Consider the following 17319-nt stretch of genomic DNA (forward strand, 5'->3'; position numbering starts at 1 on the left):
CCCGCTCATCGGCTTTACAGGCACTCTTTTAGCGGTCTATCGAGAAACAAATCTAAGCGTTGCTGCCCGGCACTCCCAAGGAATGTTCCGAGTTTTGTTGCCTAGGGTTTCTCGAATCCGCCTCGCAACGGAACGTTCATGACCGAATCCACTAGGATCGACCTGAAATTTGGGTTCCTAGTTGTCAAGGTCTCCTGTTAGCATTCTAGCGTCGGATCTTGGACATCCTACTTTACGCAGAGTTACCCAATCCGAAGCAGACCCATGCCGCACTTGGTTCAAAGAGAATGGGAAACGAGAGGGATGCGCTGCTCAACCTCTCTGCCCATAGGGTATAGTCCCATTACGGTCCCCTAAAACGGCATGAATCGGGTTCTAACCTATCAATACCTAAAGGTCGAATGACGATAAAAACTTGTGAGAAGCCTTCCAGTTCTTTGGGACTACCCTGCCATAGGACGGACCCGTCGGGGGTTTCACCCACCCGCTTCCCTTAATAGCTTTAGTTTTCTAATTAGGTCCTATCACATTTATGTGCGACACTTAAAGTCAGCTTCATTAATTAAGCCTTTTAGGGAACAGGGCTCATTCGCATAACTTATAGCACAGACACGAAAACAGAGCAAAGCAATCTTTTGACAAACAAGTTCAAACAAGTTCCTTAACTTATCTTCAAGTTAATATTTGTCTCCCGCCCATACAGGAGAAATTATGTTTCGCTTCTGTCCAACAGAAGTATCCCTTCTGCCCTGCAGAAGTAATTGGTCCAATTCACATGGCACCACAAACTCAATCCTTTATCTAGAATAGGATCTCCCAACATGCCTAGATGTTGGGGGCCATGGAGGTCTTCAACTCCATTCTAGACCTAGCAAGGGGTGTCCAGAGCTCCAACTAACCCGCAAGCTGTCTAGGAGCGAAACATCATACCAGTGGTTGGCCTTTTCACCACTCAACCTTCGGCCCATGAATCGAGCAGTGCCCTCTCGGGTTAATACACGGTGCGACCATGGAGGTGATCCACCCGTACAATATATCCTTCCTTAATTAAATCCTTTAAGAATCAAGCACAAACAAGGCATTCAGTCTAATATCATTTTCCAAGAAAACATTCCTTTATTCCCATGGCGACTTGTCATCACAGACCCTTGCCATGCCTTTACCATAAATCACAAGCACTTGGAATAATTATCCAAACAACAACTAAAAACCAGTTGAATATAAAAGCATTTAGAATATTGTTTGATCAACCAACAAAACCAATTGCATTCTTTCCAAAACAATGCAAGAATAGACAATATAACATTTTCGTCGTATATTTGCTCTCTCCCTTGGGATCTAAGAGCAATACCATGCAAACATGTTCTTAACACTTCCTTCCTTCGGTTAGGGCATATGTTAAGGGTTCAAACACTATTCATGATGTAAGTTCTATAGGTCACTTACCTTGATTGATAACCCAACCCTGGATTAGGATTGGCAAAGTCATCGTTATCCGACGGATCTCAAGACATCTTAGTTTTAACCCTTATGATTAATTTCTTGTACTAGCTCTTAGTCAAGTCATGAGACAACTAGAAAATTATCCTCATATATCAAACATGTTATAGGCATAACGTGTGAATACTTAATAAGATAAGTGCGAGATGATCTCAAGTATTTAGACTCCAATAGGCCTTGCATTGAGCTAGAATATAGTTTTTCTTAATATTTGGGCTCTTAGGCTAAGTACTTTTTGAAGTATTTAAACTTTAAACTAGTACTTTCTATTCATGATTCTCAATGTCATATTCTTTTAGCAATTATGCTATTTATAACCCTTGACTATACTTTAATCTAGCACTTGTATGCCCAAACTTTTAATGTCATTCTTTTGAAGACTATGGCATTCATAATGCTTGACTAATTCTTCCTTGTAATTTCTCTACTAGCAAATAAGTCATATGTAACTTGGTGCAATTATCTACCCTTGATATATGCACTTCACAAACTCCATCTTCCGAGTAGGTGAGATGAAATTTATCCTTTCCCATGACCTATACTCGTGTATCGTACTATGGGGCCTAACGTATCTCATACGAGAATCAAAGCAAGAATCTATCAATTTGAAAATACATTACTTACGACCGGAACCGCAGTTGGATTGACGGTGATGCCTTTGCCCGAAGCCTTGTTGCTAGTTGCAAGATTGTCATCCGCACGTGACATTCTTTGCTTGGAGGCCATCGTCCGCAAATAGACTCAAGAGATTAAGAAGGTAGAATAGATTCAAGATGGGAGATCATAAGAGAAGATGGTTAAGTCAAGGACCGAGATAGAGGGAATTGAGCTAATTCTCTTCCTTGCAGCCTCTCGGGGTGACTCTTCTCTCTCTCTCTCTCTCTCTCTCAAGCTCTCTTTCAAGCTCTTCCTCACAATCTCTTGGAGGGGTATCCTTCTCTCTACCTCTCTCTCCCAGCCTCTCGGGGTCTCCTTATGCTTTCTTATGCCTCTCCCATGCCTCATATTTATAGTGAATTAGAGAAGAGGGCTTGTGGTTGAGAAGTGGAGTTCTTTGTGGAGGGGGATCTTAGAAAGATCAGTGATCTGATGCTCAGATCATAAATCTGATGGTTCCATTGGCTCCGAAAGGGGGGTAAAACCCCAAGATGCTTGATTAGAAAGCTCTTAGTTCACTCCTTCTTCTTTTCTCTGTTCATAGTGCTGTCCACTGCCTGTGAACTGCGATCGCGGCGCGCGCGATTTCGCAAATCCTCTCTTTATTTTTTTCTTTTTATAAAATCTCCAAACTAACTAAAATATCACTTGTCTTTCCTTTTAAATGACATCTAGTTCTAAAAATCTCCATATCTTTTTTTTAGGATAATATCTAAAGTATCTAAAATATACTAGCTTTGCCCAAAATCTAATGTTTTTGGACCATCCAAACTATACACATTATCCTAGTGATTAATATAACTCATAAGTTTCGTTCACGTTGTAATTTACGTGAAGGGTGGCTACAGTCCCTGCCAATCCGAGAAAAATATCAAATTTATGACTCTTGATTTTTCTAAATAAAATATTTTAAATTAAATAAAAATTATTAATAATTAATATTAGTTAGTTTTTACCTTAGTTAGTCTTTAGTTAGTAACCTTACTAACTTATTAATTGACTAACTAACTTTCGAACTAACCAACTAACTTTTATTGTGCAGAGATATTACATATACAATCCCAAGAACGTGACACTAAGTAGCGGCTCTTTGATATATTGGTCACATCCACACTACTCAGTGTGATGTAGCAAATAGGTGCCATGGAGATTCTTGATTGAGGGAGGGTTGGGGCCTAAAGACAATCCACTACTTTGATCACACAAGTCTATCCCTTCAAATTTTCACTCTCCATCACCTATCTTTGTGTGAGGAATGGCTGCCTAGCTATGGAGTTCCAAATCTAGTGTTTCTCTCTCCTCCATCTCTCTCCTCCAAGAGACCATTCATGCGAGAAATAGAAAGAGAAGAACGGGATGAAGAATGCTTGTCCGATGCATACCACCGGATTGATGCAAGATTGAGAGGATGCTGAGAAGTGATGTCAAGCGGTGTGTGGAGATTGGTGGTGGGTTTGATGGCTATCCACGCATTCAATTTTTGTGACCCATAAACACAATTTAGTGGTATGTCCATTTTATGAAGAAAATTTACTTGTTTTTGATATTTTATGGTTCAAATGAGGTGCATTGTATGAGCCTTATTTGACATGTCTTTGAGAGTTGCAAGTGATAATATGCAGAACTTATAGTTAAATGTGAGCATGATTAATAATTGAAAGCTCGAAATGTTGTATGTAAGTAAAAAATAAGGGTTTTTTTTTGTTTCAAGTGAAAAAATCATGTTTTTATGGGATGAAATGAAAGATAGTGATGAATCTCAGTAATCCTAATTAGGTTGAATTAAAAAGTAAAAAAAATAGTAATTATTGATAAATAAATAGAAAAATAGAGAAAAAAATAGATTTTACGCGCCAAAAATTTATAAATGTATTTGTGGGTGTATGATGGGCCTAAGGCATGAGGTTTAGCCTCATCATAGCCCCATTTCCATGTTATAGTGTGTAATTTATTACTTTTCAGATAAGAAAATGACATAAAAACAATCTCTATACCTACCACTACAAGCATAATATTAAACGACAGGGAGAGAGGGGGATTTATGAGTGTTGATCGTGGTTTTAATCTAATTTATTTGTTGTATTTCACATATAGGGTTCATTCAATTTAAGTGTTAAAGGGTTCAATAGCACGACTATGCTCGGTGTTGTCCCGTGTGCAACAAAATAAATACGCTAGTAGTATGAAAATCATGGAAAGAACTGGTTGTGCACACCCACATTGTCAATTTGATTAAATGAATTGTTTTTGCACTCATGGGCATTCACTTTTGCATCGCATTCCATATATATAGTATCAAACGAGAGTATCAGCTCCTAGATTGCATAGCACTTGGTTTCCTAAATGTTGACCTATATTGAGAGTGTGAGAAGTCCCAAGATGTAGGTTTATTATGTTTATTTCTTTGGGGATTGATTTAGTGAGGATTATACTTCATCTGTTGGAATGATTTTTATAAAGAGAGGACTATGTATCATACATGTTACATGTGTGAACGGTGCATTTGGGGGCCAATCTCCGAGGTGTAGAAGAGCCGTAGTGGGGCTGCGGTAGTTAGTCGAGGGGTGCTCCCTATGTATATGCTACGAGGTGCTAGACACATATTTGTTTGGGTACTCCCTGTGAGGAGTTGGGAAGAGATTTGTTGGACTATAAATAGTACAAATGCGTATTTAAATTAGATCAGTGTAGTTAACCTCTAGATGCTCCTGGCCGTGAGGCCGTGGGGTGTTTTGGTTGAGCATAGAAGCCTGCGGCTAGAGCCTTAGAGCCAGTGTCAGGCCCATTTTTGGTCCTAATAGATGGTGCATTTACTGGGAGTTGCTAATAAGTAGCGATTTTCAAATCTTGGTCGATAGGGACTAGTTGTTCAATGTATGCTAAAAGGCAATGAAATAGATCCAAAAGACTGTCAAGCCGAGATCTAGAAGCAAGAAAGAGTTGAAAGGGCTAGACAATGGGCTGAAATCATTTGGAGGTATTCTCCTCAACAGGGCAGCCTGTTATCCCTATGAGGGGGGGTCTTAGCAACCCTAATTCAATGAGCAATTCTTTAGGTGGAGGAGGAAGCTCTAGTACTTCCCGTCTTCCAATCGGTTAGCCCACTTTGAGTGGGGTAGTGATTCCACTAGTTTAGAGACTCTTAGCAAATCTGGTTGTTATCATGGCGCAACCTATTGCAATCCCTGTACGGACACCAGATTTTGCCAGCCTTAGGATTCCCTCTATCCATTTTTAATGGGTTAGCAAAGGAAGATGTGGAGCTCCATATTAGCAAGTTCCAAAGTTAATGTTCAACCACCCATCGAATTCAAGATGAGGGACATCTGATGATGTTCTTTAATATGACTTTGAAAGGAAGGGTTGCAATATGGTATCACAACCTAAAAGCTGAAACCATAACTACAATTGATTGATTTTTTACAACCTCATGAAGAGAGTTTTCCCCTGAGAGAGGCAATTTGTACTGGCTACGTATTCTCAATTTTACACGTTAAGAACCTCATGAGAATGTTCGAGTGTATGCCAAGAAACTAAAAGAAGTGTTTCCTAAATTGCAAACTTGTATTCACATTCCAAAACTTGTTGATGTTGCTCAACTACAGTACTTTTTACATGGTCTGGACTTTAATATCTAGATGCACTTAAATAGTGTTGCTTTTGTTGACATTGACACTGCAATAACATGAGAAGAGGAGGTAGAGTTGCGATTGCAAGAGGCATATGCCTCTAGGGAAAACTTGAATTTGAGTTTAGGGCTTGGAAATAATTTGGCATTGACCAATGGAAGTCAAGGGGCACCCATGACCAATTTGAATGGGAGAGGAAGCATAATGCAGAGTATGCCCATGTTGCTAGCTCCTTCTGATGCGACCATGCTAATAGCTAACCAGACGGCTCTGCCAAGATTGTGGGAGAGAAGGAAGGAGTCTCACTTGTAGCTTTCTTGCTTGCACAATGGGGGAATACACACAAAGGTGGAGGCTCGAAACAATTTTCCTCTTCTTAGTTGTGTAAGCCAAAAGAACTCAAGTACATAGAAATAGAAGAACCCTATATATGGGTCTCAAATCAAACTCAACTAACTAAGGTGGCATACTAACTGAACCACGAACTAGAGTAGATAAGGATAGCTGTCATCTAGCTATTATTCATGAGCGGTGTACCAACCGCATCTGCATAACTGACAAGTCGGTGACATAAATGCACAACGGTCACCCTGACATATCACGAGTGGAGCTCGATATCTCAACACTCCCCCTCGAGCTCAATCCCAATTCCTGCACACCAAGCAGGTCTCTGAACTTGTGCAGCTTCCCTGCGCCCAATGCCTTCATGAATATGTCAGCTACCTGATCCTCTGTGCTGACATAAACTAGATCAATAAGACCTAGTAAAACCCTCTTCCGCACATAGTGATAATGTACCTCAATGTGCTTTGTTCTAGCATGATATACTGGGTTATTTGCCAAGTGTATACTACTCATGTTGTCACAATAAATGACAACTGGCCCATCTGTAGGCTGATGCATATCATAAAGTAGCTTATGCAACCAAGCTATCTCACATGCAGCCATTGCTGCACCCCTGTACTCAGCCTCTGTGCTCGACAAGGCAACTGTAGGTTGTTTCTTGCTGCTCCAAGTGACTGTAGCACTCCCAAAAGAGAACACATATCCACTGGTAGATCGTCTATCAGAAATACTACCAGCCCAATCAGCATCAGTGTATCCATGCAACTGTATCTGAACCCCAATCTCATAAAATAGTCCATACTACAATGTGGACTTCACATACCTAAGTATGTGTCTAGCCGCATCCAAATGCGGTTTCCTTGGAGGTTGCATAAACTGACTTACCAATCCAATAGCGTAGCTCAAATCTGGCCAGGTAATAGTCATATAAATCAAACTTCCTACTACGCGTCTGTATATAGTAGGGTCTTCCAGAAGCTCACCTGCATCTGCGCTCAGCTTCACATTCTGCTCCAAAGGAACTGAAATAGGCTTACAGCCTGTCATCCCATATTTGGACAGCATGTCCAATCCATACTGCCTCTGCAAGAGCCATATCCCACTTGGTGATCTAATCACCTCAATGCCCAAGAAATAACACAGCTCTCCCAAATCCTTCATCTCAAACTTCTGCTTCAATAGCATTTTCACATGAAGGATATCTTCATCACTATCACCTGTCATAATCAAATCATCAACATAAATGACAAGTAGCATAATACCTTTCTCTGTTTTTCTCACATAAAGTGAGAAATCTGCCTTGGAAATCTGAAAGCCAATAGTGACAAGATACTGTCCTATCTTGTCAGACCATGCTCTAGGTGCTTGCTTCAAGCCATACAAGGCTTTCTTCAACCTGTAAATAAACTCTGGATGAACAGCATGCACATAACTTGGTGGCTGCTCCATATATACCTCTTCTTGCAAATCACCATGCAAGAAGGCATTCTTTACATCCATATGATGTAAAGACCATCCCTTTAATGCAGCCATAGCAATGATTTCTCTTACGGTTGCCATCCTTGCAACCGGACTGAATGTTTCTTCATAATCAATGCCATATGTTTGTGCATACCCCTTGACTACTAATCTTGCCTTATATCTATTCACAGAACCATCTGCATTGTGTTTCACCTTATAAACCCACTTACAACCAATTGTATTCTTATCTTTAGGCAAAGGTACCAATTCCCATGTAGCATTTGCTTCCAAGGCATCTATTTCTTCATCCATGGCTTTCTCCCATTTTTCTTTTCCCATGGCTTGCTCAAAAGAAGTGGGTTCTGGTTCCTGTATCACTTTGACTATATATGCATAGTGAATGGCTATAAATCCATCATATTTCAGCCTATCCATAGGATACCTAGCTCTGGTAGACCTGCGCAAAGTAGGTTCACTCCCAGGTGCTCTCAAAACATCCCTGGTCTTCCTTACTCCAGGTGTAACAATAGAGGGAATACCCAACTCATCATCGATGCTCTGTTCTGAGCCACTGGATTTACCATCCACATAAGAGTGACCTGCATTCATATCAAACATGGGCTGATCTACCTTCTCTTTTCCTTTTCGTGATACCTGCATACCACTATCTGCATTGTTTTGAGAAGATTCTCCTAATCTCAATCTGCCTGTCCATGGTGAAGAATGTGAACCACTGCTAGAGGACACTCCAGGTCCACTAATATCTTATGACTGCTGCTATGAATTCTGTGCAGCATTACCATTTTGTGCATCTACATTATCAATCACATTTACTGGTTTATACCAGCTACTCATCTCATCAAAAACAACATCTCTGCTCACTGTAAACTTACGAGTAGAAGGGTTATAGCATCTATACCCTTTTTGCTGTGCAAAGAGTAACCAATAAAGATGCACTTCTCAACTTTTGGATCCAACTTGGATCTCAACTCATCTGGCACATGAACATAGTCAATGCAACAAAAATTTTTCAAATGAGAAATATCTGGTTTCCTACTAGTATACCTCTCCTTTGGAGTCATCCCATGTATTGCTGTAGTGGGAGTCCTGTTCATTATGTAGACTGCTATAGCAACTGCTTTAGCCCAGTAAAAATCTGGCAAGTCTTTTTCATTGAGCATGGCACGAGATACCTCTCCAATATGCCTGTTTTTTCTTTCTGCAATTCCATTTTGTTGTGGGGTATGACTACATGAATATTGTTGCTTTATGCCATGCTCCTGCAAGAACCTTGCAAACTCATTTGAGAGGTACTCTCCCCCTCCATCTGACCTTAGGCATTTTATTTGCAGGCTTGTTTCTTTTTCAACCATATCTTTAAGAGTTTTGAAATGCCCAAAAACTTCACTTTTCTTTTTCATAAAATACACCCAAACTTTTCTGCTATAGTCATCAATAAAAGTGACAAAATAATGACAGCCTCCAAGAGATGCAGCTTTAGTAGTCCGCACATCAGAGTGGATTAATTCCAATGGCTTCTTACTCTCTTGAATATGTCTAGGAAATTGTTTCCTTGCCTGTTTTTCAAATTGATAGGCTTCACATACCTTATGCATTTCTACAATCTTGAATTTAGCTCATTGTATAATATTTTGGGCTTGCATTGATTTAAGTCGCTGTACATTAACATGACCAATGCGTTTATGCCAGATATCAATATCTGCAACTACACCGATCCCATGTGCAAACATTGCTGCACTCAGGTGACATAAATGCACAACGGTCACCCTGGCATATCACGAGTGGAGCTTGATATCTCAACATGCTCCACTAAATAATGGAAGCCAAATGACAAACCCTATTGTCATTCCAATTAATCAGCAAGCCAATCCCTAATTGGCTAGTTAGACCAACAGAATGGCGAGTAGAAGATTGCATCTATGAGTCTAGTGCATCAAATGTTCTTGGTGAGGTCAATGACATGATGAAGCATTATATTGATATGATAACAAAATAGTATAGATAAATAGCCATAGATGTTAATTTTCTAAAGAAGCAGCAAAACTTGATAGGAAGTTGTCACCTTGAAGAGGGTGGTCCATCAAGATTTAGTTGTAAGTGGTGTGGTGGTTAGCACTTTTCGAGAAATTTCCCTAATGTCAAATGTGACATATGTGGAAAGTCCAGTCATTTAGCTAGTACTTGCTAGAGTAAGATCAGCTTTGTTTAACAAGGGAGTAAGCAGCTATGTCTGATTAATCATCAAGCACAAGGAAATAACCTTCAACAAGATGAGGGACCAAAGCAAATATTGCAAAGAGGAAAAGCTATCATTGAAGAGCTGCCTAGTGGTAGTGGTGTCAGCCTTATCAAAGCTATGTGTATTAACACCATTGAGGCTTCCAATTTGCGAGCCATTACAAGAGGGAAGAAGGCTAAAGAAGTAGTGGGGATAATGTAAAACTTGTTGAGGAAGACCCTAAACAAGATGATAAGGGGATGGAAGTCCTTAACCCTAATGTGAAAGTTGGTCAATTAAAAGTTGCTGATGGAAAAATTGACCCTAAAAAGGAGTTGCATAAGAAGAAGGTAAAAGCTAAGAAAGAGATGTCAAAACCTGTTCAATTAGACTAAGAGAAAGAGTGGTCTAGTGGGAGAAGAGAACCATTGCTAGCTATCATGAATATGATTTAGCGAGTTCTCTAGCAAGGTAAAGCCTAATGTGAATCTCTTGTAATTGACCAAGTTATCTCTGGGAGTACGTAAAGAGTTCAAGAAGATTCTTTGCACTAGGTATACCATTGAGCCTTTTGGGAATAGCTCGGGTGGGAAATATTTGGTTTGAATATGTTGAAAAGCATTGCCAAGGGTAGCAGCATATGTTGACAACATACTAGTGGAACATGCCATTGTGGATACGGGATCCTTTGTCAACATTATGAGCTTAGAATTGATGGAAAGATTAGGGATGGAAATCCAAAAGGATGCCTCCATAATTCTCTAAATGGTCGATGAACAATTTAAGGCAATCTAAAGGTTGCATTACCAAAGTCCATGTGACCATTGCTAATGTGGAATGCATTGTGGACTTTAGGGTTATCAAGTCTGTAGGGTAGCCAAGCTATCAAGTATTGTTAGGAAGGCCAGACGTGGATGTGATTAAGCTAGACCTTGGAAGAAAGGAAGGACTACATGCATTTGATCTGAGAATTCGTGACATCTTCGCTTGGAGCTATGATGAGTTAAGGGGCATTCCTCCCAGTTTAGTTATGCATACCATTCCCTTGAAGGAAGGTAGCCATCCTGTGCAACAAAAAGTGAGGCGTATGCCTTTTGATCTAAGGGATGGACTATTTGAGAGGAGCTGCAAAAATTGCATAAGGTTGGCATGATATTTCCTGTATAGTACATGGAGTAGTGTTCGCCGATAGTTATCAAGGAAAAGAAGAATAATCAAATCTAGCTTTGCGTAGATTTTAAGGAGCTCAATAAACAGATGGTTAAAGATTACTATCTACTACCATTTATTGACCAGATTCTGGATTAGTTGTGGCAGGTAAGATATCTATTTATTCATGGACTACTTTGCTAGATATAACCAAATGGCTATTGCAAAGGGGGCTAAGTTGAAAATGACATTTATCATTGTATTTGGTACCTTTGCATATCATGTCATGGCATTTGGGTTATGCAATGTGCCAGGTTCTTGGAAATGTATAGCTAAGAAGACTTTTGGTGATATTTGAGGAGTTGAAAATCTTTATTGATGATCTAAGGGCAACCACCACAAGGGAGAGATAGTTGGTTATTCTAAGAAAATGTTTTGAGCATTGCAAGTAATTCTACATTGCTCTTGATCCAAGAAAGTGTGTCTTTGGAGTGTCCTATAGATTTCTATTAGGTCACATGGTTAGCTTGGCTTTGGTATTGCAACCAATCTTGAAAAGATAAAGGTTATTATCACTATGAGTCTACCACGTACTTCTAAAGATGTAAATAGCTTTCTATTATCAATGGGATACTATCAAAGATTTATCAATGCATTAGCAGAGAGGATGTTGCAACTGATGAATCTACTGTCCTTTAACTATTGGCTTGTTTGGAGTGACCCATGTTAAGTATCCTTTGAGGATGTAAAGTGCATGAATTAATGAAAGTGCCAATCTTGAAAGCACGCAAAAGAGGTGAGGTCTTCTATATATTTTCAGTAACTACAATGCATAGCATCAACTGTTTAGCCCATATTTGGGAGAAGTGGTATCATCCAATTGCATTTGCTAGCAGAAAATTGGGGATATATTTGAGATTAATAACATCTACATGGAGAAGTTGTGCCTTGGGATGGTATTTGCAATGACAAAGAAATCCAGGCATTACATTCTCTATGAGAAGGTGGTATTTTATATGCAGGTGGAGGGGTTGAGGCTATTGATGAATAAGTTGCAACCACTTGACCACTTGACCACTTGGCAAAGTGGTTAATCACTTTGTAGGAGTTTGATTATGAAATCAAGAGTAAGCCACCAAAATTGCAAGACATCCTTGAATGTTGTGGATTTCAGGGAGCTGAAGAAAATTTTGACTAAAGGTAGAGACCTTAAGGGTCTATTCAAAATAGATATGGCTTCCATTCCATCTTGATTTGTTGCTATAACACACTATCTGTCTATAGGAGATTCTGGAGCAACTTTATCAAAGGATGAGAAGAGAAAAAGTAAATACCAGGCTTTGAAATTTACCTTGATTGCAGGAACATTATATCACTAGGGTATTGATTATGTTTATTGCCGATGTGTTATACCTAATGAGGTTCCGTTTGTCTTGGAAGAGTGTCATGACTTTGATTGTGGAGGGCACTTTGTTGGACAGTTGACTACACAAAAAGCTTTAAGAGCCAGATATTAGTGGACGTCCATTTTCCAAGATGCATTTGCATATGTCAAGAGATGTGATACATATTAGAGACATGATAATAGGGAGAGTAGGAAAAGCACCCCCACTAACTCCTATTATGGCTACTCTACCATTTAAGAAGTGGGGCATCGATTTTGTGGGTCCTATTACCCCGTCATCCTCTGCACAGAAGAAGTATGTCATAGTGGAAAATTTTATTATTTTACATAGTGGTTAAAAGGATGAGCGATAAGGAAGGACGATGCAAAGGAGACTGCTAGCTTCCTATTTGAGCAGATTATTTGCTGATTTGGTTCACCACCAACCAAGGAGTTAGTGTTAGACCGCAAAATCCATTTTTTGAATAAGGTGATTAAGAGCGTGATTGGAGCATGAAAAATTAAACACAATAAAATGACACCTTATAATCCATAGGTGAATGGGTAGGTTGAAAGTACCAATAAACAGCTTGTGGTGGATATTCTATAGAAGATAGTATTAGATAAGAAACAAGATTGGGATAAGAAGCTATATGTGGCTGTGTGGGTGTATAATACGACCTTTAAGCAAGCTACCAGCCACACCCCATTAAATGTAGTTTATGAAAAGGAGTGGGCACAACCCAACCCCTAGAGATTGAGTTACCGATTATAAGATTTGCAATTAACCATTCTTTGCAATTAACCCCTAGAGATTCATTCTTTGGGGAACGAAGATTCACTCTTTGAGTGCTTCATGACTTTAGCACACTTGGATGAGCTCAAATTGTAGAATCTGTTACATCAGGAGATAACTAAGCATCGAATGAAGTAGCTTCATGATTTAAAAGAAAACAAGTATACCTTCAAGAAAGGGCAGTTAGTTTTATAATATGATGCACGTAGGGAGATGTTTCCTAGGGAACTAGTGTCTAAGTGGGATGGTCCCGACAAAATAGTTAGAATTAGGAAAAATAAGTCCACAGCATTACTAGAAGATTTGCAAGGAGTGGAGTTTGAAAAAAAGGTTAATCTAAATAATATTAAACTTATTATCTTTAGGCATATTTATGAGATAACTATCTTGCGGGTCAAGGTTGGACTGATTTGAAACTTGCAAGAGAGGCTAAAAGTTGGTTAATGTAGAGTAGCAAGAGGACGAGACATTTTTTTGGAAGATCAAAGTCTTCTACCACCCATCACTGCTTAAGGATTTTGATGAGCATCCTTGTTGGATTCAATGAAGAAGGTGGGATAGAGAATTTGGTTCATCTTTTGAATATGCTAAATTTTGACTATCATAGTTAGGAATAAAGGAGCCAATGATGGTCGTGCATGCGAGAACCCTTTATGGACATATGCATTATATTTTGATGGAGCATCTAGGGGTCCCAATACGAAATGGAGTATTGGGGTAGTCATTAGAGATCCCTACCATAGAATCATGACGAAATTAGCTACCTACCTTGGGGTACGATTTACTAATAATATGGCAGAATATAAAGTCCTGATTATGGGACTGAATATTGCTAAGAAAGATGGTATTCACCAATTATTAGTAAAAGGGGATTCCCAGTTGATTTTGAATCAATTGAATGGGATGTATAGAGTATGGAGTCCCATTCTTTGTATGTATTATCATGTTGCTAACCTGATTGGAAAGTTTGAGAGAGTGCATTTTCAACTGGTTCCACAACATTGGAATTAGTTTGCCAATTCATTAGCAAATTATACTTATGAAGAAGACCTCTTTTTCAATGGTGATCCTAGTTTTGATATCTCCATTGATGATGAGATAGGACCTGTTGATTATGGGGATTTTTATCAAAATATGCTTTATGTGGCAAGAGATGGTTATAATGCAAAGAGTAGCCAAGGCCCATTTACCATTGTTATCTTGGACCCATAAAATAGGGTGGTTAGGTGACATTTTATGCATACACTACTTGCTATATATGCAGGAGGTATGAGTCATAATCTGATGCATCTAGTTTAGGGTTAGGAGCTCTCTTTTCTCCTTGGAATGGAGCGTCTTGTTGTATGTGAGTACTACTCCAAGTAGGGATGTGAATAAGCTGTATTGGTTTTTTTACTTTAGGCCAAGAGGGCCGATTGTTTTGGATGCACAATGTTATATATTTTGTTAGGCCAAGAGGGCCATCTCATTTGTTGTAAAATGTTATTTTCATTAGGCCAAGAGAGCCATGTATCTGTTTGGTGCGGGTGCATTTAATGGTTTTTTGTTTTAGTGTTATACCAAACAGGCTCGACAGAGTACCTAGAGGGAGCCTTTGCTGCATAGTAGCTTGTTGTGGCCATTCCAGGTGGTGTCGTCGCCTTTTTGAGTTTTTTTTCCCTTAAGTTGAGTGTGTTATGTGTATCTGTGGGGATTTTTCTTTCTTTTGTTGGGGACTTACATTCAAGGCATGAAGTTCCAAAGTTTAGATTATTTGTGTTTGGGGAGGTCCAAGCAGTTGTCTGCCTCCTGTCGAGCACTCTAAGAACTATTTAGAAGGTAGTTCTAGTGATCTTGTTCTGCTAGCCTGCTAGGTAGCTATTTCTAGGAGTTTCTATTAGTTGTGACGCAGCCAGAGAAGCCTGCCAAATAAAAGAAAGAGAAGAAACAAAGCAAAACCATAGTATACGAAGGTGTGTAAAAAGGGGTTCTAACCCCTGAATAAAAGAAAACAATGAAAAAAAAGAGAGTAGATAATCATTGCCTTGTGTGAAGGCGTGATAGGTTTCTGGAGACAAGTCAGGCTGATGCCTTATCTTCTTGGGGGGTGATGTCGAACATAAAAGTGAGCAAAAGGAAAAGGATTAAGTGTCACCTTGCGAACACTTTTGGTAGGTTCTTGGATACCATGTCAGGACATGAGGCCAATGACCTGCTCTCCTTGGGTCACTACGCTCAGCTTCCTCCTTTTTACACACTCAAGTATCAAGTCCTTAAGTATTAAAAAGTGATGAATAAAAAATATTTGGAAATGAAAGATCAGACTATAGGAGTCCTCACCTAGAAGGAATTCCTAGTCCAGTTGTCCTTGGGTAGGTAGGTAGTTCAAACGACCACTTAGGATGACTTCTTTGATAGTTCTCTTTAAGCTACATGTGTTGGAGCAATTAGTTAGCAAGTAGCACTAGATCTCTGTCAGGTTATACTTGGTCTATCCCTTGTGGATTTTCATGCCTTGATTTTGTCACGGGTTAGGATGAGAGTTGTGATTGTGTTTTGTTGTGTATTCTTCTTTGTAGCAGGTTGATGCTCTTGATAGTTTCTTTATGTGCAAATTAGTTCATGGATTTGATAGGTTGATCACCCTATCCCGTGGTTACCAATGAGAGTGAAATTTAAACACTAAGGAAAATGCCTGATAAGTGCCAAATGATGCAAATTTAAGGTGAAATTTAAAGATCAACAGAAGTGAAAGATGCAAATCTGACAATTTTAAGTGGCTGTGGAAGATGGGAATTCAAATAATCTAAAAAAGACCTTGCAGTGGTTGTAGATTCTTCATAAAAATTTTGGGTGCTGGATCAAAGTAGGACAAGTTCCTGACAGTTCAGGACTTCAAAGACAAATGTGCATAAATTTTCCGAATCGGAATTAGGTACCAGAAGTGGGAGAAACTGGAGGTCGCTTGGGGGGCTCAAATTAAGGTAAGATTTGAAAAGGCATGGCATTTGGGCCTTGGGTCCTTTGGGGGGAGGGCCTTAGCCCAAAATTTGATGATTATGGAGGGGGGCCATTTTTTTCATGGCGTGATGCAACAAACAAGTGCCATGACAATTCTTCATTGAGGGAGGGTTAGGGCCTGAAAACAACCCATTACTTTGATCACACAAGCCTATCCCTCTAATTTTTCCCTCTCCATCTCATGTCTTTGCATGAGAAATGTCTGCCCAATTGTGGAGTTCCAAATCTAGTGTTGCTCTGTCCTCCATGTCTCTCCTCCAAGAGACCATTCATGCGAGAAATAGAAAGATTGATGCAAGATTGAGAGGATGCTAAGAAGTGATGTGTGGAGATCGATGTTGGGTTTGATGGGCTGTTCTCCATGCATTATATTTTTGTGACCTGCAAATACACAATTTAGCAGTATGTCCATTTTATGAAGAAAATTTGCTTGTTTTTGATATTTTATGGTCCAAATGATGTGCATATGGGACGAAAATTTGTATAAACCTTGTTTGATATGCCTTAGAGGGTTGTGAGTTATAATATACATAACTTTTAGTTAAATGTGGGCATTATTAATAATTTAAAGCCCAAAATACAGTATTTAAGTGAAAAATAAGGGTTTTTTTTAAAGTTTCAGGTGGGGAAATCATGTTATTATATGGGGTGAAATGAAAGATAGTGGTGAATCTCGATAATCTTAATTAGGGTAGAATAAAAAATAAAAATAAAAATAAATATTAAGAAATAAATATAAAAATAGAAAAAATAAAAAAATAGATTTTATGCGTGTTTATAAATGTGTTTGTGGGTGTATGGTGGGCCTTAGCTTAGCCCAATTTTCATGTTATAATGCATGATTTATTTCTTTTTGAACAATAAAATGACATGAAAACACTATCTATACCTACCACCACAAGCATGATATTAAACAAGAGGGAGAGGGGGATTTATGAGTGTTGATCGTGGCTTTAAAAATGATTTATTCATTGCATTTTTCATATAGGGTTCATTTGGTTTAAGTGTTCAAGGGTTCAATAGCATGAGTATGCTCGATCCTGTTCCCTACTATGCAACAAAATAAATACGCTAGTAGTATGAAAATCATGGAAAGAACTGGTTGTGCACACCCACGTTGAAATTGTTTATGCACTTGTGGGCATTCACCTTTGCATCG

This window comes from Lygodium microphyllum, chromosome 2 (assembly GCF_053477565.2).
Source record: "Lygodium microphyllum isolate KBCC chromosome 2, Lygodium_microphyllum_v1.1.10, whole genome shotgun sequence".
Classification (NCBI taxonomy): Eukaryota; Viridiplantae; Streptophyta; class Polypodiopsida; order Schizaeales; family Lygodiaceae; genus Lygodium; species Lygodium microphyllum.